General features: G+C 52.0%; 1 long non-coding RNA gene across 8 annotated transcripts in view; it reads right to left on the bottom strand.

Annotated features, from left to right (window-relative positions):
• Positions 1 to 7,520: 7,520 nt before the first annotated feature.
• Positions 7,521 to 26,468, bottom strand: part of LOC149859034 (uncharacterized) — a 40,335-nt gene continuing 21,387 nt past the window's right edge. For 3 of the 8 annotated variants that reach the window (XR_016443785.1, XR_016443784.1, XR_016443781.1), the window contains 3 exons: positions 17,088 to 18,444; positions 16,319 to 16,447; positions 7,521 to 8,639 (listed from right to left, as the gene is read on the bottom strand). This is a non-coding gene — a long non-coding RNA (uncharacterized LOC149859034). Of the gene's footprint in view, positions 8,640 to 16,318; positions 16,448 to 17,087; positions 24,569 to 26,468 lie in introns of those variants that run through there. The other 5 variants (XR_016443782.1, XR_016443780.1, XR_016443783.1 and 2 more) reach the window with 5 other exon arrangements.

The following is a 26,468-nucleotide window of genomic DNA, read 5'->3' as shown; positions in this document are numbered from 1 at the left end:
ACTTCCATCTCATTGAAACTCTTTTTCCGCCCAAGCCTTGTGTGCAATTGCTGTGGTGGGCTGCGACTCGCCCACTGCCATTAAGGAAATGCAGCTTCTTGGCAAGCTCAAGGAGGGAACATGAGCAGCTCTAAAGACAAACACGTAGGAAGCGTTAGAGAGTGATAAGGATGCCAAAATGGTAAATCAAAAGCCAAGAAGGAAGGAGATGAAGGGGAACGTCAGTATAAATCATTTCTGAATCATACAACCAGGCAAGAAGTTGGTGGGCCTTCGGCGGGACGGGAGGGGGAGCGCAGTGAGCACCTGAACGCGTTCCTTGACTTGATAAATAAGGGGGAAACCTGAAGGTCCCATAATGGCTGGCAGATTGGGGACTGCAGGGCTTGAGGCATCCCAGCCCAGAACGGGGGGGCTGGGCTGCCCTGCGGGCCCGTTCTCCAGAGAGTTTGGGCGGAGGAGGTGGGCCCCAAATTCTTGGCCTTGGGCTGCTGCTGTTATGAAGTTGCCCATTAAAAAAAGATTACAACCCACCACCAGGGAGTTGCTGTACATTTGCCCAGCTCCACGGGGCCTGCATGTACTCCCAGCGAATCCTGAATGCTACCTATAGCCAGCTGTAGCAGCGCCAGGAATGGCCAACTTTTCCAAATTACAGTTCATTTGGAAAAAACCCCACGTTGTTTCAGTTTAGGAAGAACTAAATCGAATTAAACCCCAAGCAGCCCATGACAGTGCTGCCAGTGGTGCTTTGTGGAGCGGGAAGGCAGGGAAGATCACTCTGTGCTACCTTCCTGAGTGAAGCCCGTGGCAGGCAGCCCGGGCAAGCGTCATAAACACGCTGGCAGGTCAAGGGGCCTTCCAAGGCAGCTCGCTTGGGGCCGTTCCCCAAGGAGAAGGCAAAGTCAAAGGTCTGGAGCAGGTTTGCCACGCTGCGGTCCCTCCGTCCGCATGTGCATGTTCCAGGTACTTCCCCTCCGTGGTGGAAGGGAAAAGAAAACACCTGCCCAGATCAAAGTAAGGTAGCGCTTTCCCGTTATTTCAGATATAGGGTCGCTGACACCCTACCTAGGCTCACAGCGCCCACCCTCCGTCATACCTAGGACCACAACGCTCACAACATCCAGCCCTTCCTGGGCGAAAGGGAGGGCTCTGGCTGCCGTTGCTTGTGCCCGCGTCCGAGACAAGCTTAGGGCCGGAGCCTGCACAACCGATGAGTCTCCCTCCATTTATTCCGGTGGGCTTCGGATACCCCGAGAAGACCTACTTCTTACTTGCGTTGAGTACCGGCAACTCCCAATGAGCCGAAGAACTGTGATGCTCGTTACTGAAACGCGTGAGCGCCTTACTGAAATGCAGGGTTGTGTCTGGGGAGGCCGCGAGAGATTTATTCAAGTGGCTGACAAATGCCTCAGCCGGCGGGAGAGTGAAGGAGGTTCAAGAGGGGAGCTGTCCCCGCGGCGCTGCCTCTGCAACGCTGTTCACTTTCCGCTCCACAAGAGCGAGGGTGAGGCGAGCGTGGAGGACGCGGCCGGGCCGTGCTCTGCCCAGCTCCGCTGGGCCCGCGACGGTGGAAGAGAAGCGTAGGCTGGAGACAAGGCGCAGGCGAGCCCAAGTGGCAGCTGTTGATCTTCTCAGCCTCTTACCAGTGCAAAGGTCTCCATCCAAATCTGCAAGAGCTCCCTGGGCTTCCAGCTGTGCCCGGGAAGTATTTTTAGAAGCCAATCAATCAGCGATGACTTTTCAAGTTCAGGCAAGTCAAACACAGGCTGCGAAGTTACACAGAAGCCCTGTGTGTGCTAGCACCGCTGGTAAGGCTGGCTCACTTGACATCCTGTGCCAAAATCCATCGGTTACCAGCACTGGAGACCTTTTAGCGAGATGTCTGAGAGACACAGGCATATAAACAGACTGCTGATTGTCAAACACGCATTTTTTTTTTTTTATTGAGGCCATAAATTATAATTTGGGCTCCTACAGAGGCCTTCATTCAAGGATCTGGCAGTGCTCAGCGAGCACTGACACCCCCCTCTGTGGAGTGGGGGGATTGCTAAGAGCTTTTCACAGATGGGGAAACTGAGGCGCAAGGTTTCTGAGGAAGGCTTTAGGCTAGACTTGGTGATTGGAGGCTCTGATTTCAGGCAGTCTGTTGCAACATGTTTGTTCACGCACTTTAGAGCAATGGGCTCCTGACACTTGCTGGGGCTCCTTGCTACCACACTAGTGGAAATAATAATAATAATTAATAACAGAAAAATGCTCAGTGCTCCTGAAAGTCAGCCCCTGCCTGGGCACCCAAGGAGCTGACGCATCCTGATGCGTAGCTACCTCTGAAACCAGTTGGCTTTTCTGTGCCTTCATTTAACCAGGTGGAAAACGGACCTAAATTTTACCTCCTTCCCAGCATGTAGCAAACCCACCAATGCTCGGGAAAGGCAGAGCAGGGGTAGTGTAGTTTGCCCTCCTCTGCGGCCTCTTGCCCCGCTCCTCACAACTGCAAGTCATCCGCCGTCCGTCGCTCTCTGCCCAGCGTCTCTGCACAGCCGCGCAAGCTGTAATGCGTGGCTGGATTTGCAGCTTGGACTTAACTCGCATGTTCCCACGCCAGCTGGAGGGGCCTGCTGGGGGTTTTTGCTGATGCATCAGAAATATATTTTTAGGACAGTTTCTCTATAATTATCACATTATAGTCCCTTCTGGATCGCTCCGGGGATAGTAAACAATTGCTGTACTTGCAAGAGGTCAAGCCTACAGAAACACGTTCCCCGCCTGTGAGGTCTGCTGTTGCATCTTAACTCGCCATTTCCCCCCACCCCGAAAAAGGGAGCCCTCTGGGAGGGACATGCAGCCATTGCTCAGGCTGGTGATCCAGGTCTTGTAATTCCCACCTCCGGCCTCAAGCCCATCCTCTGAACTGTATCCGTGGATGTCCGAAGGGACATCTCTCGCCTTGCATCCTTCTCAAGCGCAAGACGAGGGCTGCCCTGCACAGTTCTGCCAGCAAAGCTTTGGGTGTCTCTGAAGGGCCCCTGCTGCTAAGTGGAGCAAGGCTCCTGCCAGTGTCCACCAACCTCCCGAAGGCATCGGTTGTCCCTTCTGTGCCTACTGCGGGCTGTCACTGTCCCTTCAGCAGCTGCTGCCTTCCCAGGGGGCCCTTCAGGCTCTGCCAGCACAGCTGCGACCTGTGGAGCTGCCAGGAGCACCTAGCTGTGCATATGCTTTGCAGAGCTGGTGGTGATGTCTGCTCACTGCCAACCAGCAGGTGAAGGCCAACAAGGCTGACTTCACGCTTTCTAGGGATGCTGTGGCTCATATGCTTTGCCGTGTAGCACTTAGGAAGCCCAATCAACAATCATCACCATTTGATGCTGGATGGACAAATAAAAAAGGCTGGGTTTGCCCCAGGGAGCTGGGCCTCTGGCAGGATCCAAGAGCTGGGTGCTGCAGATGATTTGGGTTGAGGGCTGGGAAGAGTCAGAACCAAAATAGAGTTGAGTTTGATTTTTTTTCAAAACCTGCCCTCTGCTCGCCGCGTGCAAACACTGCCGTGGCAGCAAGTGCGTTGGCAAGTCGCAGCCAGATGAAGGTGGGAGGAATCCCTGTCTTTTTTGTAACGCTGGGGCAGTAGTAGAGATGAAGAGAAGCAACTATGGCATGAAGCGGTGTCTGTGGCCACAGCCGGTGGCTCACGTGAATGCGGCCCCTGCCACGTGACAGGCATATATCACTTTCTGCACGTGTGAGCCAAGGCGCGGCAGGCCACGGGCTCTGGAGCCCTGCAGTGGTACCTACAGGGCACGGCGGACAGCAGGCTGCTAGGCACGGCAGTTAAAAACCGTCCAAGAATAGCTTGATCCCCATGAGAATGGCACTGGAAAAATTAAATATTGCCTTTCCCAAATCCAGCTGGCAGGTCAGACCACCGAATGTTATGCTACCGATATAGGTAATAAAGCCAAGCCCTATAAATGGAAATAATTAATGAATGGACTAATTAGGCACCTAATTATTGGAGGTCTGACCATTACCCGTGTCAAAGAAAGGTAACTGTGTTAAACAGGATTTGGCTTTGCAAACAGGAGAGGCTGAAAACTAGCTCCCAAAAGGAAGGAGGAGTGGGCAGTGGAAGAACTGAAGTGCCCCTTATTAAAATGCCGACCAAAGCATGAAGACACATTCCCGAGGTGAATGAGGACTTCAAGGTCATGGTTAAGCTCAGTACCCGTGGCCATCCTGGTCTGTTTTCAAGTGAGAAGAGGAGGGACGGCTTCAACACCAAAAACCGGACCCCTCGGGGCAGTGCGCTTGCATGTTAATTCTCTGAAAAGCGAATGCAAAGTTCTGCACGGAGGCAGCCACATACAGCATGCAGTAAAGTGTACGGGCGTGACAAAACCCAGGCTTATGCTACGTGTTTTTGAGACCCGTGTATTTGCAGACAGACTTAGCGCGCTCCTGTAACAGGAGCTGCAGACGCTCGCGCATAGGACGGGAAGGTGATAGAAAGAGCATCGTGCTTCAACAGCGCCATTGGGCTGAGGCTGTCCGAGTGCTTGGCAAGCGCCATGGCTCCACCTGCACAATGTGCCTGGGGGAGAGGGCGGGGGCCTCCTCCCTTTGCTGGTGGGGAAACTGAGGTGCAAAGGGCTGTTAGATCTTCACTGAAGCTGGGGGCCAGCTTCTTCAGACATGCTCAGGCCTCATCCCTGCTGTGTTACAGGGTGCTGACAGTGCTGCATCGAACAGGGATGTGAAACCATCATCCCCCATCACTGCCCGCAAAACCCCCACGTGGATGCAGCTGTTGGCAGAAAGCAGCTGCTGGGGAGCTGGGGTTGCTCTGGGGCCAGAAACGTCCTTCATGCTCGCAAGGTTGGGTCTCCCCCTGAGAGCTTTAGCTGCCCTAGTGTTGTTGTAGTGTGGCCACAACTTTAGTTTGGGGTTTGAGGAGGCTGAACGCCCCCCCCACTTCCCCTTTGGCCTAAGCAGCCACGCCGGACATTAAGGGCAGGAGGATTGAACCCAGGCTTTGCGGCTTCCAGGACGATGCCCCTAACCATCGACTGTAGTTGTGAGGTTGCTTCCACCATCCTTAAGTGCAACATAGCGATTGAAGGTGCAAATGGCTGTCTCAGCACTGAAACGCTTGCTGTTTTTGGTTGGGGTTGCAGGCTCCATGTTGTTTTAATGTAGTTTAATGCATTTTTATTGCTTACTCTAATAACAGCGACCGCATGGTGAGAGCCAAACTAAACAAGCCGTGCCAACAAGCCAAACATTTCACTTTAACCAGCAGAACGGATGCCTCTCACCCCTACTCAGGCTTTACTTAGACATGGCAATCATGGCCCTTACCAGGCAGTCGGCAAAAGCAAGACAAACTGCTCCTCTGATGACTGGCAAACAGACGATGGGTGACAGTTTTGCTGGGCTGGGCTCCCCCAGCCTTACTGCCGTTGCTTTCAGTGGGGCAGCCCAGACGAGACGGCTAAAAAAAAAGCAAAAAGCAGGTGCCAGTTCTGGTGTGCAAGCTGGCATGCTCTTCTCATGCGTTGGGGCACGACTGCCTTGTGGCAAACGTGTCTAGGCCCCGTTAGTGTCAGCGGGAGCTAGGCTTGCTAAGCAGGTCTAGCAATTCGGCCACAAACTAGTGGCTGGTTATGTTCAATACATCTCCCCCCGCTGAGGCGAGCCAGTGGGGCTCCACCGAGGCAGGTGCACCTATGCCCAGTTTCACCAGCTGGTTCTTGCCTGCATCTACACTTTCCTTTGTAGTCTATAGGCCTCCCAATTTTCCCTTGCTTGCTTTCCTCTATCCGCCAGGTCTCTCCTCCCCTCAACGCTGCCTGTTATTCTTGCTCTCTTGTTCCATATTTCTACTCGGATTGCCTTCCTGTTCTTTTAGCACATTATATTCAGCTTGCTCTGCCCATCCTCCCAGAGGGAATACACATCTCCTTTCCTTACCCCATCTCTGGGTACTTCCATGGTGAGTCTCTCTCTCTCAATTTTCCCTATCAGCCTCGCTCTCCTTTTCAGTGGCCCATTTCCTCACTCCTTCACGGCTGGGCATCCCTACTTTTCTTCACCACTGGAGCAAGGTAGCAGAGGAAGGAGATGACCCAGGACAGGGATGACAGTGCTTGAGAGGTGCCAAGCAGCGTCCCACCTGCGTTGGTCTGGGCTGGTTTCGTCTGGCTAGCCAAAGCTGGAGAAGGTCTCTTGTGCCCTGTGTGCTACGTCATCTAGCATTTCCCCTTCAAGAACCCAGCCGTTTACGCTGGCCTGAAGAGTGTAAGTGCTTGAATTAAAATGTCACAGACTATAAACATGTACTTAAAGGTTTTTTGTTTTTTTTTTTCCCCTTGGGATATACTTCATGTTTTTACTTGTGAAGCATTAAACATCTGTAGCTGCCAGCTATCTATGCCTTGGCCCGCGTAATTACGTGTTTTTTACTTGCATTCGGTCAGAAGTAATCAGAGAGCTGCAACCTCAGCCGGGACAGATAATAATCAATCTAACAAGTTGGCGTGTGAGCTGTTACAGAAGATGCAGGCTGCCGCTAATTGGCTCCGCTTCCCCCCCTCGTAAGTGGAACAAGCGGACGCCGAGCGCTGATCATCCTGTATTACAGATCCGCCTGCCCATCCCCGGTGAATTCAACGTGTGCAGCTCGAAGGCGTTTTGCACTCCAGTAATCACACGGCATTTTTACACAGCAGATTAAAAACCATGGGACGCCTGCCCAAGGCATCTGTGGGGCAGCACGTTTGTGCAGTTTTAGATTTGGGGGATGATCAGCGATGGGAGGTGAAGCTTGGAGAGCGGCTCCCTCCCTGCAGGAGGAAATGCTGGCATTCGCTAGCTCCTTGCCTCCAGCCGGAGCAGCCCAGGACTGCTGCATCACTCGGTCACCCGCTGTGCCTGCATCTAGCACGCCCTCCCGCTGCCTCCATCTCATCTCTGACTCAGAGTTTCCTGGGCAAAGAAGAAAGTGCATCTTTAAAAGCATCCGTCTGCTGAGGCAGCAGGGCACGGTCCCAGGCAGCGAACGAATGATGCAGCAGTTCTGGATGCCTGTGGCATGGTTGTTCTGGGCTGCAAATGGGAAGCAGCTGTGCCCCGCAGTAAAAGGACAATGGTAAAAGGAACTGGTAGTAAAAGGGATTGATCATCTCTTGCAGGTTCGCAGATCTGATTAAAAACAGCCACTTTATACCTGGGCGTTAAGGTGCTGAGCAGAAACCCCCGCGGTGGGCAATAACCGCCTGCCCCTTGTTTGTAGGACAAGTGCTTAAGGGACTTCAGTAGGGTGGAAAATGCTGTTAGCTTGGGGGGCACCTTGCTAATTCAGACCATCAGAGCCAGGAAGAAAGTTTATTTACACTGTCTAAGTGGTACATGGATTAATACATCATACGGCACTCTCCAGCATGCTCAATAGCCTTAAATATGCTCAGGCTGCATACACTGTTAATAGTTTTAGCCTCCAATAAATCAGCTGTTACAGCCCATCATACATTTTTAAAGCATTTATTGTTAATGGAATTTCACAATGTGGTTTAAAGGACATCATTAATGAACATAACTGCGCCTCATAGCAGTTTGATACAGATGAAAAGGGCATTTATGAATTCCACTTCACTTTCAACTGCTGCTAGGGTGTTTCACCACTTGAAAACACACTGCATTTAATCTTGAGCTGCAGACTAGTACAGTGTGACTCTGTAGGGAACATATAACCACAGTCAGTCCAATTCTTCCCTCCCATTACCCTGAAACACTCCAGCCGTCTCACTGAGGTTACCTCCGTGGACGAGACAGCAGAGTTGGCCCAGTTCCCCCAACTGGTACCTTTAATGCACCAAAAACAGATAAAGAAGGGATGTGGTGCAGAGGTGGGGGGGGGGGAATAAAACAGAGATAATGAGTATATCTTAATACTGATGGAAACTTGAAAATAATTTGCCTATTGCAGACAACCGATCCTCGTTAATGGACTGCTCTCCATTACATTATTATCACAATGACTACGGCATGTCTTTGTGTATAAATTAATGGTGGAATTGTATTTCAGCACTGAACAGGGTATGGCTAGCTGCACTACCACAGGACCATTGGCGTATCCGAAGGCTGGTGTCTACTCCAGAGATGCACGCACGGGACTGGGAAGTGTTACGAGTTACGATGTGGCTGCGCCATCGAATTGTCAGAGCATCAGACAAGGCGAGCTGCACGGCAGCGTGGTCATGGAGCACACAGGGTGGTTTCTGCAGGGACCAGTCAGTCAGTGCAAGGGTTGGGAATGGCCATGGAGACAGGCAAGAAATACCCATCCCTGTGCACACTTTTACCTACACCAGGTCTTCTCAGCCTGGGCTGGGGTTGCAGTTGAGGGCATGCAACATCTACGCTTTACAGCAGTTTGGCAAAGACGGGGCGGGGAGGGCACACGGAGGAGTGGATTGAGGGCCGGGCATTGGGAGGCCACGGCTCTGACTTTGCACCGCTTCCTCCTCCCTTCTTGGTCTCTGTTTTCCCTCCGCCTCTTTACCTAGTTTGGTCACGAGCTCTCTCTGGGGCACGACCGTCTCTCACCATGGGGTTGTGCAGAGCCTGGCTCCTCTTCAGTCCTGCTGCGATAGAAATAAGAGTCACAACCAGCGTGCCATCTAGAGTGCCCTTATCTCCAACCCCTCCTGCCGCCGAACTGCAGATCTCCGTTAGCAAATGGCGATGGAATTTGAAATATAAACAGAATATTGTCTGAGACCTCATCTCACATGGGTGTAAGCCAGGAGAAACTCCAGGGAAGTTCAGCTGCTGTTAAATGGGCATTAGTCATAAAGAACTGGGTCTTATATATAAAATACACAAATGCTAGTTACACTAACCCGTATAGTTCTAGATAGAAAAATATTGTGGTATTTTAGCTGTCTGCTCCTTGAGCCAGACTTCTCCCTAGTGGTGACTGTATTACATTATAATCATTCATTTTTTCTCGACTAATTTCCTCGTGGAGAGGGCTATAAATAATCATTATTGGTATTGCAAGGAAGCTGCAAGTTTCTGAACAAACGTGACTGAATTCTCAATGTGTCCATGGTTGTTCAATGCCTCCGTTTTCCCTTTTTTTGGTATTTTATATGCGCAAAATTTCCAGAGCGCTGCTTCTCCCCACCTCCGTGGGCGAACCAGACCCACTTGGGCTGCTGCCGCTCGCGCGCAGTCTGGACCCCGGCTCAGGCAGCCGGCGTGGGTGTTTCGGTTCATGGTTTAGCGGCGCGAGACCTGAGCCCGGCAGTTCTTCGAAGACAATCCTGAGTCCGTTGGGCGTCCCTGGGGGCACCACTGACCACCGGTGGAAAACTCTCAGCAATGAAAATACTGTTTTATCCGTCTCAAAGTGCCCCTTGCCAAAGTCAGCCAAGACTCCAGCAGCACTTACCCTGCCATAACTAATGCATCGTTAATATTCAGCGAACATGCTCAGAATTCGAGACAGACCCAGCCTCCCCTTCAGTTTTCCATTTCTGTTGTGGCCAGCGATCGCTGCCTCCGTTTCTTAGGCACGGTCCTGCTCCTGCTGCAGCCCGTGGGCTTGATCTGCTCCAGCCACGCTAGCATAAATCCAGGAGCACCTCCACGGAGAGCAAAGTCTAATACTGGTGCAAGCAAGAGATGAACCAGACCTTGTGACCAAAGCCCCTTCACGCCGCTTTGGTGGCAACAGACAGAATTGGGCCCGTGAGCCGGGAGATCACTGCCTCCAGGCTTAAGTCTCTGTGCATTGGAAACCCCGGATTTTCCGCTCGTTCTGTATCTTGATGCAGGTCTCTGGCAGCCTCTTCCCCTAAAGCTGGTTCATCTTATTAGAGCAGGCTGCCTCCTCAGTGTGCTGGGAGTTATGACTCCCCTTCTTAGACCAATATTAATGAAGCCCTGGGATTTTCAAAGGGTGACCTGGAATGCAATGGGCTGTGGGCATCTAACTCCATTGGGCTGCTTTGAAAACCACGGTTACAACAACTCAGCAGGACAATGGAAAATTAGGCCTGGGGTTCTTCTAAATTAGTGGTTCTCAAATTTGTTAAAGACTCGAGGCCCTCCTTGTAAAACGCCACCTCTTCGTTTTTGTCCGCAGAAAAATAATGGAGCAAGTCTTCTGTTGCAAAGACCTCAGAAAGACCCCGGCAGGGCAGGACATTTTTGACACTGTGGAGCCCCAATTGAAATCTGGGGGTTTATCGTGTGCATCCCATGTGGCTGTTTGTACACCGAAGCGTGCTAATTCTGCCCGGCACTCTGTGTCACCCTTAATAGGAGCCCACAGCACCCTGCTTGAGAGTCACTGTTTCAAATAAAAGGCCAGTGTAAATGAGAGAGGCTTTTGGTATTCAGTGCACAAACAAGCCAAGCTGCCTTCGGCCTGATTTTACTCTTATTTCTGCTGGTGAGAACCGGGGGTGTCCCACAGTCGTCAGCATTGTTTCCCTAGGTAGGAAGAGCAGAACTGTGCCCAGGAGCAGCCAGGTTTTGCCAGCATTGCGTCTTTCATTGGGTCTTTTCCATTGCCTTTCCCCGGGAGGGAGGACTCCAGCCACAATTTTCAGCTGTACACTGTCCCTTTAATGCAGAGTTGTGTTACTCTTTCAATGCCAAAAATAAATGCGAGTGAAGGAATAAACAGGCCTGAAAAGAAGGTCCGGACACCTGGGAGACAAGGCTGCCTTGTGCTTCCTGCAGCAATGGGACTGTTCAAGAAGAGATTGCTGTTAGGGAGGGGGAAAAAAAGCCCACTCCTGCAGTGCTGCTAAGGTCAGGAGATGCTCAGCAAAGCTCTGGTCACTCACAGCAGAGATGCCTGAGGGCAGTTTCACTTATACACCCAATTATTCCAAGGTTTCAAAGTATTTTAGAGGAGAGAAGAAGTGAAATGTGCCCTTCTTATCCCAGCTCATCTTCTGCCATTTTTCAGACACCACTTCACTTATGGCAGCCTTACCCGCTGCAAATGACAGTTGATCTATTTGCAATGTTTAGTCCGCCCCCTCATCGGAGCAGCTACGGGCCTTTTAGTCTTTTATGATAAATCTGGTCTCGTCCAGCTCTGGATGGTAGGATAGTACATCGGCCCATTTGAAAGAAGGGGCGCACAGAAGCACAAGTAACTTGCCTGATATTTCAGTGGCAGAGGAGGGAGGCAGGTTTTGTGGTTGACTCAGCAGCTGAGAGCTTGAGCTTATGGGGTTCAAGGTCCTATTGCCTCTACAGACCCCCTGGATACACAGGGCTCAGCCCTGTCAAAGGTATTTAGGAGCCTAGTAGGATTCTCAACATCATCTTGCTCCTATTTATTTCATGGGATGACCAGCAGCACCATTATACACCCAAGTACTTCATCTGCCCTTGAACAACTTCCCCAAGGTTGCTTGGGTGGCTTGGGTCTGAGCTGGCAGCTGAGAACTGGTGCATCGAGCCCCTGGTTCGTGAGTAAACCGCAGACTTTTTGAAAATCCAGTGTGGTGCCCGACGGCACATTTGTACACTTAACACCTGCAAAAACCTAGCCCCGTTCGTCTTACAGTTGCCTGCAAAGTGATGGAAAAAGCCCTTCTCAACCTCACGAATGGCAGCAAGGTGCTGAATTACCCTGATCATAGGAAAAATAAGATGTGTGGTGAGGTGTAGTATCTTTGTTGGACCAGCTTGGAGAGTGGGGAGAGGTGTTAGACAAGCATTTAGGCATCAAGCACCCTTCATCAGGTCTGGACAAGTAGTAGTCGCAGTCCAGGGTAAGTACAGAAAATCATTTTAGCTCAATTTAATTATGACCACTTGAGAGAGAGAAGTGGGTCATTATCGCCTGCTGGGCAAAGAGAAGTTAGCAGAGGGAGGAGTGAGCAGGAAGTCTTATTTAGCCACAAAACCAAGTCCCTAGTTCCTGCTGTCCAGTAAAGCTATGACTTTCTGTGCCCAGGCCTGCCTTCCTAAAGGGCTCGCGTAGGTTTTGTTCAAGGACGCCAACTGCGAAGTCGGAGATGGAGTGGCTGTTTTGTTAGCGTGGTCTCCCGCTCGTGAGATGGTTCATTAGCCACTACCGTGTTTCTGTGGAAGCTCGTCTTGGAGACTTGATTTCCCCCATATAGCTTCTGTGTGGGACGGTGGCGTGCTGAACGAGAGATATCACATGTTGCAATAGGCACGTGTGGGATTAGGCGTTTGTTGGTAAGAGTCTGATCATGATGGTGAGTCTGGCAAGGTTGGGGGTGGTTGGAAAGGCAGGGGGGCAGGCAGCACTGGGTAAATGTCCTTGGAGATGTGATCTCCAGTGCGGGATGGTATGTGATCACCAGGGATCTGTGACTAGTTAGGGCAGGATAATGCGGGGTGGGGGGAAGGATTAGTGATAGTAACGGGTTGATGTAGAAAGAGAGGCAATTTGGGTTCCTTTAGCTTCTCTTTCTTACTGGTTTGTGTGTTAAACTTATTAGCCTCCAAAGGATCCCAATTAAGGAACAGAAATGTGTAATGGATGTGCCTGATGTGCTGAACCAGTCTTAGGTATGTGTACAACCACATCCTCAAATGCATTTGATTTCAAAAAGGTCAACTTAGGGCAACTCAGAGACCTAGCAAGTGAAGTTAACTGGGCTGAAGAGCTCAAGGACTCAAAAAGTATTTCCAGACCTCTTCCCACGTTCGAGTCAAAGGTGCAGAAACTATCTGGAATTCGTATCCCAAGCAGAGGGAAGAAAACCTTGTAGGGTAAAGTTCCAGACCTACTTGCATGAACAATGAACAAACTTCTCAAAATGGATATTAAGGGTAAGCAGGGAGCCTGCAAGGAGCAGGGGAAAGGAGTCATTGGAAAGCTGATCAGGGAAGCTGGATCTTAGCAGTCAGGAAGTATTGGGCTAAAGTGAATATCGCCAAAAGTCAGGCTGAGTTAGACCTTGCTAAGGAAATTAAAACAAAGAGCAAAAGGTTCTTCAGCCAGAGAAAGAAAAAGACCCCAAGGGAAAAAGAAGTGGGGACAGCTAAAGCATTGCTTATGTTTTCAGTAAGGAAGATAACGTTGAGCAGGGGGACAAAGGCAGGACGGCCAGTGAGTAGGGGTGTGGAAAGTCCCACGTCTGGGATGGAAACCAGAATCCAAGAGCTCAAAGCACTCAAGGCATGGCAACTGGATGACTTGGAAAGGACTGGCACACAAAATCACAGGTCCTGTAGCAAGGATTTTTGACAACTCCATCAGGTCATCATGGCACCAGATGCTTGGAAAATAGTAAAGGTAGTACCTGTATTTAAGAAGGGGGGGGGGGGGCGGGCGGTAAGTTGGCCAGCGACAGCCCTGGTAGTCTGACCTAAATAATATGCAAGAGTTTAGAACAGATTTTGAAGGAAAGAATAATTAAACACCTGGAGGTAAATGTGTAAATGGGATGAGATGCAATGTGGGCTGTGCCAGACTAATGTGAGATCTCTCTGATTTTCTAGCCCAAGAGAATGCATTAGGTCTAAGTTTTCCAGACTCCAAGAAAGCATTTGATATGTTCCCACATGGGAAACTAGGAGGTCAGCAGAAGGTGGAGATTAGCACAGGAGCATCAGGTGGATCAGGGAAAAGCAAAACGAGAGGTGACAGTCAGTCATGCTGAAAGGGGGACTCTCAAACTGGAGGGAGGTCACAGGCAGAGTTCCTCCAGGACCAGTTTCAGGACTGGTCTTATCTCATCTTTCCATTTGTGACACTCACAGCATAATTAGACTAATGAAATTTGCTGTCAACAAGAAGGCAGAGGACTTGGTCAGTAAAGGTTCAGCGTATCGCCGAGCAATAAGCAGATGATGCCGAGGACTGAAGCGATAGAAATAGAACGAAATTCAATAGCGCAGTATGCAAGGGCATGCACTCAGGGATTAAGGACAAGAATTTCTGCTTCAACCTGGGAGCTCGTCAGTTGGAAACGAAAGAGGAGAAAAAAGATGGGGGTGCATTTGTTGATCGGGACAGGACTATGAACAACCAGCCCGACGTGGCGGTCAGAGGCGAACACGGTCCCAGGAGATATCATGTCACCCGTGCTCAAGAAAGATGAATTCAAACCCGAACAGGTGCAGAGCGGGACCAGGAGGGAAACAGAGAGGATAAAGAGCTTGGCTCGCTTAGCCTTCCACAGCGAAGGCTGGAAGAGGGAAGACTGCTCCCTACATACATCAGGGAGGGAAACACCCCAGAGGGAAGATGTGACGGTCCCTGCACCATGCTGGCTATAGACTGGCTAGGAACAAATTTAGGCTGGAGATTAGATGGCAAGAAACTGTTTTTTTAAGATGTAACTTGATCAGTTTATGAAAGGGAACATAGGACGGGGGTGCCCGCAGGGGTGACCCAGGGGGCTCCCTCCAGCCTTCACTGCCCAATATTCCTGTAGCCCCTCATTGCTGGTTGGGTATCAGCCATGCCAGTCACTTTGGGGGAGGTTAAAATGCAGGATGGCAGGGGCAATGTGTGGGGGTATCGCTCCCGGCAAATCAACAGGTCTCTCACTCCGAGTCCTGCTCCAAGCTGGCCATTAACATGCTCCAACAGCACGTGGTTAGACGGCCCGGTCTAAACCGGACTTCAGATGGGGCCTCATCTCTAGCGACTCAACGAACAGCTAAACGCTCATTTCCCTTTCTTTGTGCCACTCTTCACCCCGTGCTCCCTGGCAGCGAGGTTGAGTCCGAAGGCTGCAGACACTTCTAGCCCAATGCTGGAAAGAAGCCATGCTCATCTGCTCTCAAGACAGCCCCTTGTTTTGGCAAGGTCAGCCAGGCCCCCGCTGCTTGGGGCGCCAGGCAGCAGGAGACGCCGTCGGACTAGTTCATCAGAGCTGGAGGGTGCCGCACCTCTCCCTGACATGCCTCCTAGTCTGTACCCCATCCCGCTCTTGCTGTCCTTTGCCTCGGAGCGTAAGGGAAGACTCCCTCCTGGGAGAGAGGATCCCACCATAAACCCGCCGCAGGCACAAGGTGGTTACACGCACGGTGTCTCTTCCAGCCCGTCGGCAAAGAGGATGAGAACGGGCCCCTGCTTCCTGCGGCAGGCATCGGGGCTTTCTCTCAAGCGGGGGAGGTCTGCGCTTGGGCAGCGCCAGAACCGGCTCAGACGGTGGGAAGGGCTTTGCAGTGAGTGTTACGTAACGGCACGGGTCAACTTGACCGCCGCGACACGGCGGCTTGGGAAGGCAAGTGCTTACAGAAAATCGGTGCTGTGCAGATCTCTTGGGCTCTAGTCTCAGGCATTTGGGTGAGCATTAAGGGCCTTCTGAGGACCTCCTGAAGAGTGCTGCCTACCCAAAGCATCTCAGACTTTCAGATGAGGGCGTTCAGAGCCCCTCTGCTGCTTGCGGGGCGAGGCTCAATGGCTTGACTGTCCTGTCTAAAGGCTAGAAGCTATGAATGTGGGTCTGGGCTCCTAATATTTGAAAATGGAAATAAAGAGCACCCTGTATCGGGCCTTTCAGTTCAACCGCTAAAATAGGAACTGCTGGGACCTGGCAAACTCAGCTCCTTAATGATACAAGATCAGCTCAGCCTTGCAGTTGCCTTGCCTATAAATAGATAAATGAGATTCCTCCTATCCCAGTGAGTAATTCTGACATCCTCCCTTTGCCTTGCACCGAGCTGAGTCACAGGCATGCTGCACTCCAGTCGCTGCATTGCTTACATGGTCTCAAAGGAAACTTTAACACATCCAATGAATCATCGGGGATGGGATCATGTTTAAAGTTATTCCATTGGCATTTCCCTTCCATTGTAGCACGTCTGCCAACACCTAAAACTTCAGCTAATCTGGACTCAAAAATGCACGGAGGAAATTGCATGTTGACATATACAGCTACCAATAAAAATAATAAAAAAAGTCCTTTTCAACCCCCCTTCAATAAACAAGTGACCCTTAGAGAATTCCTTTACCACTTCAGACCTGCTAATTTTGTCAGACTGCTTCCTTGTTTTGTAGTTGCTTATTTAAAGAACGCAAAGTTAAAAATGCTTCAATATTCAGCTTTTCGCCCCCTAATTTAATCGACTCCAGGGTGCGTGCCAAGATGCTATTTGCACAGAGGTGAAGCGACCAGCCCTTTGCACGCTGTCTCACAGAGGCGCACACAGTCCTCTCCCTACCGCGATAAAAATAAAACGCCTGCAGAGCAGAGACAAAACCGTAACAGTGGTAAGTACAGCAAACAGGGCATTAATAGACAGCCCGCGGCAGGTCACACTGCAGCAAACGGTGCTGATAGGAAGCGTTGTCGGTCGTTACCTCCCTTCTCCCGAACATCAGAGCGCGGTCCGACGGGTCCACAGACAGCTCGGCGTTTGAAATCAAAAGTCCTTCTGTCTGCCAGAAAACATCTGGAAGAATGGAAAATTCTCCAGCAGAATTTGGGAGCTGTGAAACAAATAAAAACATTTCTCCGTTGGTTTTCTGGCTTGCGGTACCCTGGATTGTAATGATTTAGGACATTTCTCTCATTATTACCAGATCTGCAATTGCAGTGAGCTCAAACTGCTAGGTTTTTTTGCCGTTTTCTTGTTGTGGGCTTAGCATTCCCGACACTGAACTGTGCTCTGCTGCGGAGCCATTTGAAATACATTTTATTCTTCCCTTAAAACGGTATTTCTCTAATGCTCCTCATACCAGCTGAGCCTGCAGCCTGAGCAGTATCGGTTTACAGTGGTAACAAATTCTTGCAAAAAATATGGCCCCGTCTGAACACGTCAGCTAGTTTATCAGCTTAATTGCTTCTGTTTGCCAACACCACTGTAACAGCACAATGGCACATGCAAAGCCACAGCTTTTGCACTGTAATTAGAACAGGACGCAACTCTGGTACCTGATGACAAATGCTCACTTTTTATTTTTTTTAATGGCAGACTTTATTTAATAGTAGAAAGCTTCTGCCCTACTTCTGCAGCACGTCACCCCCTAAGAAACCTCCAAACCCCCTTCTCGGTTGTGCCCTTTTCCGTTCTGATTTTTCTCATTACTGACGAAACACAAAACAAAGTGTTTACGGTTTGCTTGGCACCTGTCACGGACGTCTTTAATGGTCATATCAGTGGCGTCAGCAGGGTGCCAGGAACGGGCTCTGCTCCTTAATGTGTGCTACTTTGCTTCTCGGTTAGCTTTCCTTCCTGCAGCAGAGAAAGACATTTGGTCAAGCAGCAAAAATGTGCAGGAACACACTAGTGGCTTGACAGCAAAGCGGTGACTCTGAAACCTTCGGCTTGGCAGAGCCACGAGGGTAGCGGGCAGCGTTTTCACAACGGGTTTGCAGCCCCTCCCTGTCCTCCCTCTGCAAGTTTTGTTTTGGCCAAACTTCCCCGAGGAGCTCGATTGCTGGCACTTCTGCAGCACCCTGCAGCCATTTATTACTGGGCTCTGTAGAAACCCGGATCACGTGCACTGGAGAGCTCCCACGTGTTAGGCAAGCCTTGCCATCTCCATTTCGTCTGTCTTCAGATTTTATATAGCCGGGAAGCCAAAGTGCAGAGGGGTGAAGTGATTTACCAGCTGTCCCCCAGTGACTCGAGGGCAGAGCTTAGAGCAGGACCTGGATCTGGTGTTGAATCACTAGACCGTGCAGCCTCTCGAGTATTATCCGTGGTGTAGCGCTGAGTCCCCCCAGGAACACGAGGCTGCGTCCTCGCTGAGACCCTCGCTCCAGCTCAGATGCTGCCGCTTAAGCACGTGGGAGAAGCAGCACGGCCTCCGAGCCACCTCTCCAAGTCCACGTGCAGCCCCTGGAATAATTAGAGGGGCCTGAGCAGCTCGTGAAAGGGACCGCTTGGCTCGTGCATCGGAGCTGGAGGGTGCAACACCTCCCTGATATGCCGCCTAGTGCTGGGGGTGGCGAGGGCCATGGGCCCACTCTGCCAGCCCACAGATGCCCGAATGCCCGGGTTAGTTCCCCCTGTCTGGTTAAACCACCTCCAAGGTACTTTCATGCTATACCAGCCACTGGGAAGGGACCAAGCAGAGCCAAGGCCCAGGCCTCTATGTCCGACCCACTTATCTTCATCTCTGATGTTAGCCAGGGGCAGGCCAAACGTTCCTCCTAAGCACACCCGCACACCAGGATCCGCTTGTACATAGTGGGGGTAGGGTTTAGGAAGCTGCACAGACAAGCTGGAGAGGAGCAAATGCAGAGCAGCAGAGACATGGGGAGCGATGCGTTTGCATGGAGCCATTCTGGTTCAGGATTCAGAGCACTGTTTAGCAGCTCGCAGCACCATCCCCATCCTCTGCTGCTGGTGTCCTGCCCCACGACGGCCAAGGACGTAGCGTACCACGTGCAGCAACAGCGGCCTTTGCCTTGCATTTGCTGCGCTGCCGGACCGCGCTCTCTTACTTCGTTCCAGTGTGCATGGGAAATGTTGCGATAACTGCACAATAAAACAGAAAGCAAAATGGGATACAGTACCTCGGCACATGCCCACAGGCTTCCCGCACACCGATGTGCTGGATGCTTTTTGGCCCCCAGCCTACAGGAATGCACGCATCTCAGTATTCGTGTCACCATAGCCAGTTACAATATGCACCGCTATTTATCTTGGCAGCAAAGACGGTGTCATGCGTGCAACACAAAGCTGCTGCTCCGTGACAAACGGGAAGCAAACCTGGAGTCCAGTTTGTGCACTTCCAAGTACTTACGGCATTATTACTTGAGAACTGGGATCGTCCGACTGTTTCAGTTTTGTCCAGGGGAAACCACGGGGGTGGGGGCTGCACGCCCCTTACCGTAAAAAGAACTGCGCGATTAAAAGAGAAGGGCCCCAAGGACCAGGAGTGGTTTGTGGCGCGCTCAGTGCCTCACGAGAGCTGGTCCTCCCTGAAGAGGCAGTCGGATAGATTTGGGTTCATCCGACGTTTGCCGAAGAAACTGCATTTGTGAGAGCTGGGAGACGCGGTGGGCTGGTTTTTTGGTCGAAGGGCGACCAAGTCACGAGCCCTCGTGCCGCTCGGTTACTCCAGCGATGCATGGAAACGGTAAGTCGCACGGCCTGCGTTCCCCAGCCCAGCTCTTAACCCAGGGTAACCGAGGCACTGCAGCAGTCGAGGCCTTACACTAGCCCCAGGACTCAAGCCAGTGAATGCATCCACAGCAGATCTGAACTGAAAGCTTGGCTGGGTAACTCAGCCATTGTTGCAGAAAGTTTCTGCTCCTTTCATGGCCAAGACGGCAAGGGCCAGGCATCCCCGTTCGACGAAAGGCTGTTCGGGCTTCGTCCGGCGCGGTCAGGGCCAGCAGGAAAGGGGCTGGTCGGCACCGTCTGCTTGTTGGGACACAGGGCAGGGAGGAAGGGTTTGCGGCTGGGGGCGCCTGGGGCCGTGCTGCCGGGGAAGCGAGTAGGGAGGCTCTGGCCCGCAGCCCCTGGCTCAGGGTTGCTGGATTTACATTGCCCTGTTTTACTGGGCAGAGCAAGCCTACCCATGGTGAATACCTGCTTCCACCCTGTTCATACCCCGTGCCTTGGCAGCCTGCAGCCATGGGATAGCATCGTGGGCCGCAAGGAAGCCACACCAGGCAGGACTCGGGGTCAGTACGCCAAAGGCTCAATCCTACCAAGTACCATGTACGTGCCCCAGTGCCCAGGGAGGGTCTTCTGGAGCAGACGGCTGTCGTGGTCAGATGGCCCCAGTCCTGCTCATGCCCAGCGGCGCGGGTAGGCAGCTGGGGCATTTCCAAAAGCACTTAGGCAACTAATGCTCCTGGATGAGAGTTAAGTGCTCTTGGGGCTTTTGAAACTCCTCCTAATAATGCCTACCTCTTAAGTGGCATCTTTTATCCTTTCATAAAGGACCTCAACAACATAATCTTCATTTTACAGATGGGGAAACTGCTGTATGCAGAGACAAAACTGATGTGCAGCGCTGTTACGTGTGGCCCAAACCTTAGTGCAGGTCCTTGGCTACTCAACGCTGTGGTTCAGTGTTTCCCTTCCTGTAGGAAAGGGAGCACAAGTAATTCTTGCCTAATTACAAGGATTAACCCTTTAACATTTGCACAGCTCCTCGGGAACCTGGCAGGCAGGCACAATCCTTGCTTGAAGCATGTAATGCTGCAGGCAAAAAATTAACTGAGTGTATCAGATGCGTTTTGTAGACAACAAAAATGGAGAAATCCCCTTAATCTTCACTTTACAAAAACCACAAAGCTGAGCTCAAGGAACAGATTAAGAGAAATAACATTTCTTTTTTTCTTCCCCCCAGAGATGCGGGTTGGCTGTTGACGCCTGCGCTGCTGAAGGCCTCCACTTGCTCGGATCCTCCTGCTATCGCGGTACAGGCGGCGCACGCAGGTGCAGTCGCTGCTCTCCTCGCCCCTGCCGGCCAGTGAGTCTCAGCACCTGCCTCTACGACCAGCAATGCTGGAGACCTGCATCCCCCTCCTTGCAGTCTTCATACGGCGATGTCCTGCCGTCAGAGGGACCGCCCATGCGTGTGCAGGGGGCCGGGCAAGGAGGGGTTGAGCAGGTTTGAAAAATGGGCAGCCTCACTGCGAGGGCCGTCTGCAGCCTCCAGCGCTCACACGCCGAGGGACACAATGACAAACATTCAGAGGCAAATTTATGGCCATAATCTTGGCTGTGATTCACTGCTGTGGGCTGCACTGCACACCCTGCAATGCCATCTCCCATCTTTTATTTTGAATATTCAGGACACGTGGCATAGTTTGCTTTTGTTAAAAGCAGCTCTCGGCCTCCGTGACAGCGACCTCACCTGGAATTTACTTCGGTCTACTCTTCAGACGGGGAAAACGTGGGCAGCCGCAATGGAAGCAGCATGGGATTTCTCTGAGGAAAGCAACGTTAACCGTAGTTTTTCCAACAGGGACTTGGGGTTGTCAACTTAGAGAAGCAGGACCTCATTTTTCAGACAGTGCCATTTGAAAACCAGGTCAAACAGGGCATCCCAAAATAGAAGCCCCCCAAAATCACTCAGTGTGCTCGAAGCTCCAGGCCTAAACATCTGTCTGTTCATAAGTGGCTTTTTTTCCCTTCCAGCTATCAGGAGCAAACTCCTGTGATAACCCAAACCTTGCCCCTCTGTATCTGAATGCTGTCTGCTCTGCTCCACTGGGCTAGACGGTTACTTGCATGACTGAGACTTCTTTCTGGGGGCAAGCTGAAGACGTGCCTAAACTAATAAAGTTAAGTTCTCCTTAACAGCCATATTTCCTCCATCAAGAGTTCCTGCAGCCAGCCAAAGACTGCCATTGAAAAGACCCGCAGCTCTGGCTGCAAAAAGTGGGCATCTCCTAACCCCAGCACCATTCAGATCACGCGGCTCGTGTACAAGGTCCGTTTGCTTGGACGCACCACGTTCAAATACTAGGAAAGGGATCGGGGTACTGGCGGCAGCTGGGACCATCACGGAGCCGGCTGGAAAGTGCCCCGCCGGCACGGAGATGGCACCAGCGCGCTCGAAGCACATGCTGATGGGGGCTTGGGCTGGAAATGCGTTCTTGCTGCTCTTTCAGTAGGCATCTCCCCATGCAAGCTTTGTTCCCATGGGCAAGCTAGTCTAGTTGTGGCCTGTTTGCTCCTGGCTTATGCAATGATTGGCACGAGCTGAGTGCTTTCCCCGTGTGCTCAAAGACACATGACTACTACCCCGGGCTTGTTAGCTCTTATGCAGTCCCTAAGGGGAGAAGACTGTTCTATGTGAAAGCTGCTCGATTTAAATGAGAGAAACAAGGTGCCACCTTTTGCCCTGCCCCTTGGAGCAGGTGGGGGGGGGAAGTCCTGCAGTCTGAGACTTGCCCTGACAGCACGCCACGTCCAGCCCAGCCCCACTTGCCAACATTTTCAAATGGGCGCAACCACTGGATTTGGCATGAAACCTTCTAAAAAGGCTTAATTTTTTTCAGGAAGGGCCAAGCATACCTCAGGACATGCGGTGCTTTAAGTGGGGCACTGAACGATGGAGCTTTCCCAGAGTGGAGATTACTTAATTACTTAGGCCAGGATCCTCGAAGAGGGCTCCAGCATCCTTTCCAGACAAGGTGCCGGCGCACATGGTGGCCAAGCCGGGAGCCCAGCCCTGCTGAGTGCCGCCAGCTCATCGCTCAGGCAGGTTTGCTATGAATCCAGATTGCCTTTCCTTACCACGGAGCAAGGACTTGCAGAGGCAGGACTGGAGCCCTGTGACTTATGCTGCTGGCATGACTGTCTGAGCGTGGAGGGCCAGGGTAGTCTTTAGTCTGCCCTGGCTGCATTCCCTGCCTATGCGAGGTGCCTCGCTCGGTCTGCGACTGCTTGCACAGGGCGCAGACACCTGACTAGGTGCCCTTTCCTACAGCGCACAAAGGCGCGACAAGGGCAGGGGCTGAAGTCGGCCGTAAGATAAAAGGCCCAAGATGCAAATGTTTAACTGTGAGCAAACTCCCGCAGCGCTGCGATTGCTACAGGCTGTTACTGAGAACAGGTGGGCTCCATCACTGCTGCCAGAAGGGAGGACATCTGTGCAAGCTCAGTGATGCACTGGCGGAGCACTTGCTTGTATTAGGATAGAGAAGTGTGAGAAATACTGATGCGTGTTGCTTACGGGGGGGGGAGGGAGCAGATCCTCAACCACCTCAGTTGCATGAGAGTCTTATTCACACTCAGACAGCTTCCAGGACTTCGGGGATGGGCTGTCGTCTTGTAGCCGCTTCCAGTGGCGCGTTGCAGATTGCGGTTTGCTACACAGCACTTTCTTTTTCTTTTTTTTTGGGTGGTTTCTTCTACTGATGAGACACCTTGTAGTTCCAGGGTGCATTTCCACAGGGGGGCTGACAGTCCAGCGGGTTGCATCAGGTGCGGTATGTGCCCGACACGCCTGCCTGCGCGAGCAGAGCATCCCGATCCAGCCAGGTTTTGCAGCCTTGGAGGGATGTGCAGCACACACCCTGCCCTGCACCCCAGTCGATTTCCATCCCTCCGCAGCCAGGAGCAGGCGCGTCTCGGGGAAGCGGCGCAAGGAAGGGCGCTCCGCGGCAGCCTTCTGCCAGGGCTGTCGACTCGTTTGAGGAGGTCGGGGCTTCTTGGAGGCTGTGGTGGGGGACCATGGATCTCATGCACCCTCACAAGGGCTTACAAGGCCGGCACGCTGTGACATCGGTGCATGCTAACACGTGCCCTGGGAATATTAAAGCAAGCCCCATACCTTTACACCCAGACAGAAGTGAAAACTGGGCTGTGAGCTCAAGCAGGGTCTTGAACCTGAGAGAGGAATCCCTGTACCAAGACGGAGGCCGGCAGGTTGCCGATACTTTGTGCCCGGGGGTTTGTCTCCTCCTGTTCACAAGTCTCAGGACACCAAAGCGGTGTTTGAAACGGGCCCAAGCCAGGCTGGGGAGACCATCCATGAGCCGGCTCCCTCCTCCAGTTCATCTGTCATCCAAGGACTGGGGTCTTTAAGAGGAGGCTTGATGCCTACCTAGCTGGGATCATTTGAGCCCAGTTTTTTCTCCTGCCCTGGCGGGGGGTCAGACTTGAAGATCTGTAAGGTCCTTTCTGACCCGACTTCTCCGATTCTATGATTATCTCATGTAAAATGCATGTGGCAGGAAAGTCCCTGGAGACCCCAGCTCTGTCCCTTCCCCCTGCCCGCAGGCTGTCCTTGCTCCAGAGCTCGCTCCCACTTGGCCATGCTTCCTTTGGCCCCAGGACTCCTGTGGAGCTGGGCTACTGCAGCCGGGAATGCAAGGGCCGGAGGGGAGCAGACAGCACAGGACCCTACTGCTGCGGCCCGGCTGCCGGATGGCGTGGCCACCAGTGCTAGGCCCTCTGCTCAGGGTTACAGCGTGGTTTTTATCTAGCGGATGTGCAAGTTTCCATTACACGTCACAGCTTCAGGCCCCGGGTCTAGGACACCCTCCTATGCCCTGGCCAAGGGGCTACTACCTCTCACTTGCTTGTGCGCCTTCTGTTCCTGGCCTTCTGCCCACGTAGCCCTGGGTCCTACCCCACAGGGCCAGAGCACCCCACTGCAGTCCAACATGGCTAGTCCAGTCTGCCCTAATCCAGCCTTTCCCTATGGCCATCCACGGAGGTGTTTTTTCTGCATCTTGGGCCTAGCCCGAGAGCTCATCCCAGTGCCAGCATGAGGCTCCGTGTCCCAGAGCGCGCAGTGCAAGGCCCTGACTGTCACGTCCAGGGACTGGCCTGGGTCTCCAAGCTCCACTGCTTCAGCTGGAGGGGCTGAAGCTGAGTTTTAGTCCACTCCTAGGGCTGCAGAGGGTAGCTTTGGTAGCAGGAAGGGTTGGCTGCTGGCTGGAGCTCAGGACGAGTTTACAGCGAGCCGAGGGTGAGTGTCTGCACCTGGGCCAAGGAAGGACTAAGTTAGCCTTCGCACCTGTGCCTGGGGTACCCGTGAGACTGGCCGGCCACTGGGATCCTTAGGCTGCTCGGCCGCTCCTGTTGCTTCTCTCTTGGTGCCTCCATCATACTCCAGAGTCTCTTCACTTTGCCTGCATCTGCTGCGAGCGGAGAATGCAGTCTTTCAAAACTTGTCCGGCGTGGCTCCGTCTTAGCTGTTGTTTCTTGCTTGACTTTTAAATCGGAAAGCCAAATTGCAGAGAGTATTGATCTGAACGGTGCCGTCCATTAGTTGGTACATTAAAGCAGGAAAGGCAGGCGCTAGCTACTAGCGTGTGGGATAGAGGTTGGTTGGGGAATGTTTGATTTTTTTTTCCCCACATTCACTTCATTTTATACTTGCATCATCGAGCACGACTGACCAATCACGTTCTCCGAGTCACAGCAGTAATGGGACGGCAGGAAAGAAGTCCCCCTGCCTGGTTTAACCCCCCCACCCAGAGGGCTGCGTGCCCGTCTCTCGGTCTCAGGTACCGGAGGCCGAGTGAGGAGCTTACTGCTAGAGAGGATTCATAGCCCTATCCTCTCTCCTGCATTTAAAGACTGACATCAGCCCATTCCCACAGGCTCCAGCCTCTTTGGGCTCACAATGGCTAGAGGTCAAAGCTCGCCCAGCCTGTCCCAGAGAGCACCCTGACCACCCCTGGGTTGAAGGAGCAGGGGTGGGAGCGGTGTGGCCCCCAAACCGGGGTGAGGGGCAGGGAACAAGCACCAGGCCAGCACCTGCTGTGACAAACAGGGGTGGGGAAGGTCAGGGGCCAGGGCCAGAAGACGAGCTGTCCCGCAGGAGCTCAAGACAAAAATCAAACATCCCCAACCAACCTCTTCCCCACACGCTAGTAGCTAGCGCCTGCCTTTCCTGCTTTAACGTGCCAACTAATGGACCGCGCTGTTTAGATCAATACTCTCTGCAATTTGGCTTTCCGATTAAAAGTCAAGTAAGAAACAACAGCTAAGACGGAGCCACGCCGAACAAGTTTTGAAAGACTGCATTCTCCGCTCGCAGCAGATAGAGGCAAGGTTAATAGGCTCCGGAGTATGATGGATACATTTAGAAACAAGGACAAAAGCTTATTTTCTCACGCAGAAATCTCCAACTGTGGTTTTTGGGTATGCTCCAAGTTTCAGCTGCTTGGCAAGGAGCTTGACGTTCCCTACACAAGATCCAGGGCATTTATGTCCAGGGATGTCTCTTCGCTAGGCTGTCCATCTCCTGATGCTTTCCCCAGAATAAGGCACTGCTGCGCAGGACATCTTTGACGTTTCGGATACAATGGTACAACCCAGCAAACTCAGGTTTTGCTTTGGAAAGCCTTGTGTCAAGTGGCTGGATGGCAGGTTTCAAAACGCAAGAGAAAAAATGATTTTCTGGATTAGTTGAATTTCACTTTGACTTTGGAATCAAATTATTATTATTATTTTTTGGTTTGCACTCTATGGCGGTTTTCTTGCGAGCTTTGATTTCCAGCTCCTCAGCCAGTTCCTGAGCTTCCAGCGGGAATCACGTGAATCCCTTATCGGAAGAACAGTTTGCAAAGCAATTCTCCGAGGCTTTTACTGGCCCCGGTGACTTCAATTAAATCTCTCTCGTGCCAAAGAACCACGATCCCAGGAACCGAGAGCTGCAAATGTTCGAACCCAGCACTTTGCATTACTTGCAGTTTGCTCCCCTTTGTATATACGAATCCTTGACAATTGAAACGAAAAGTGCAGCCAATTTTGGAAATGCAGTACTGAAATAGGCAGGCTGGAACAATTTGGCTTTTCCATCTCATTTCCTTTCAGACTTTAGGGAGCTCATGTGCGGATACATTATGTCCCAGCGCTGTGATGAGGAAACACTTGAAACCCGTGGTATTTCTCAGCATGGTTCGGCAAAACGAGTCATGGCATTACCGAGTCTGAGCTTCGAACGACGTGCCCTGCGTTGGGCAAATCACACCGCTTGTTAAGGTCCTCAAGTCTCCTCTCAACTGCTCTGTACTTAGCTTTCACACTTGTCCCGTTGTCCTCAGCTCGGCCTCTCAATCAATGAAATGCCATTT

This window comes from Crocodylus siamensis, chromosome 8 (genome assembly GCF_052110815.1).
Source record: "Crocodylus siamensis isolate JL-2025a chromosome 8, ASM5211081v1, whole genome shotgun sequence".
NCBI classification, from domain to species: domain Eukaryota; kingdom Metazoa; phylum Chordata; order Crocodylia; family Crocodylidae; genus Crocodylus; species Crocodylus siamensis.
This window is presented reverse-complemented; position numbering and strand designations above follow the sequence as displayed.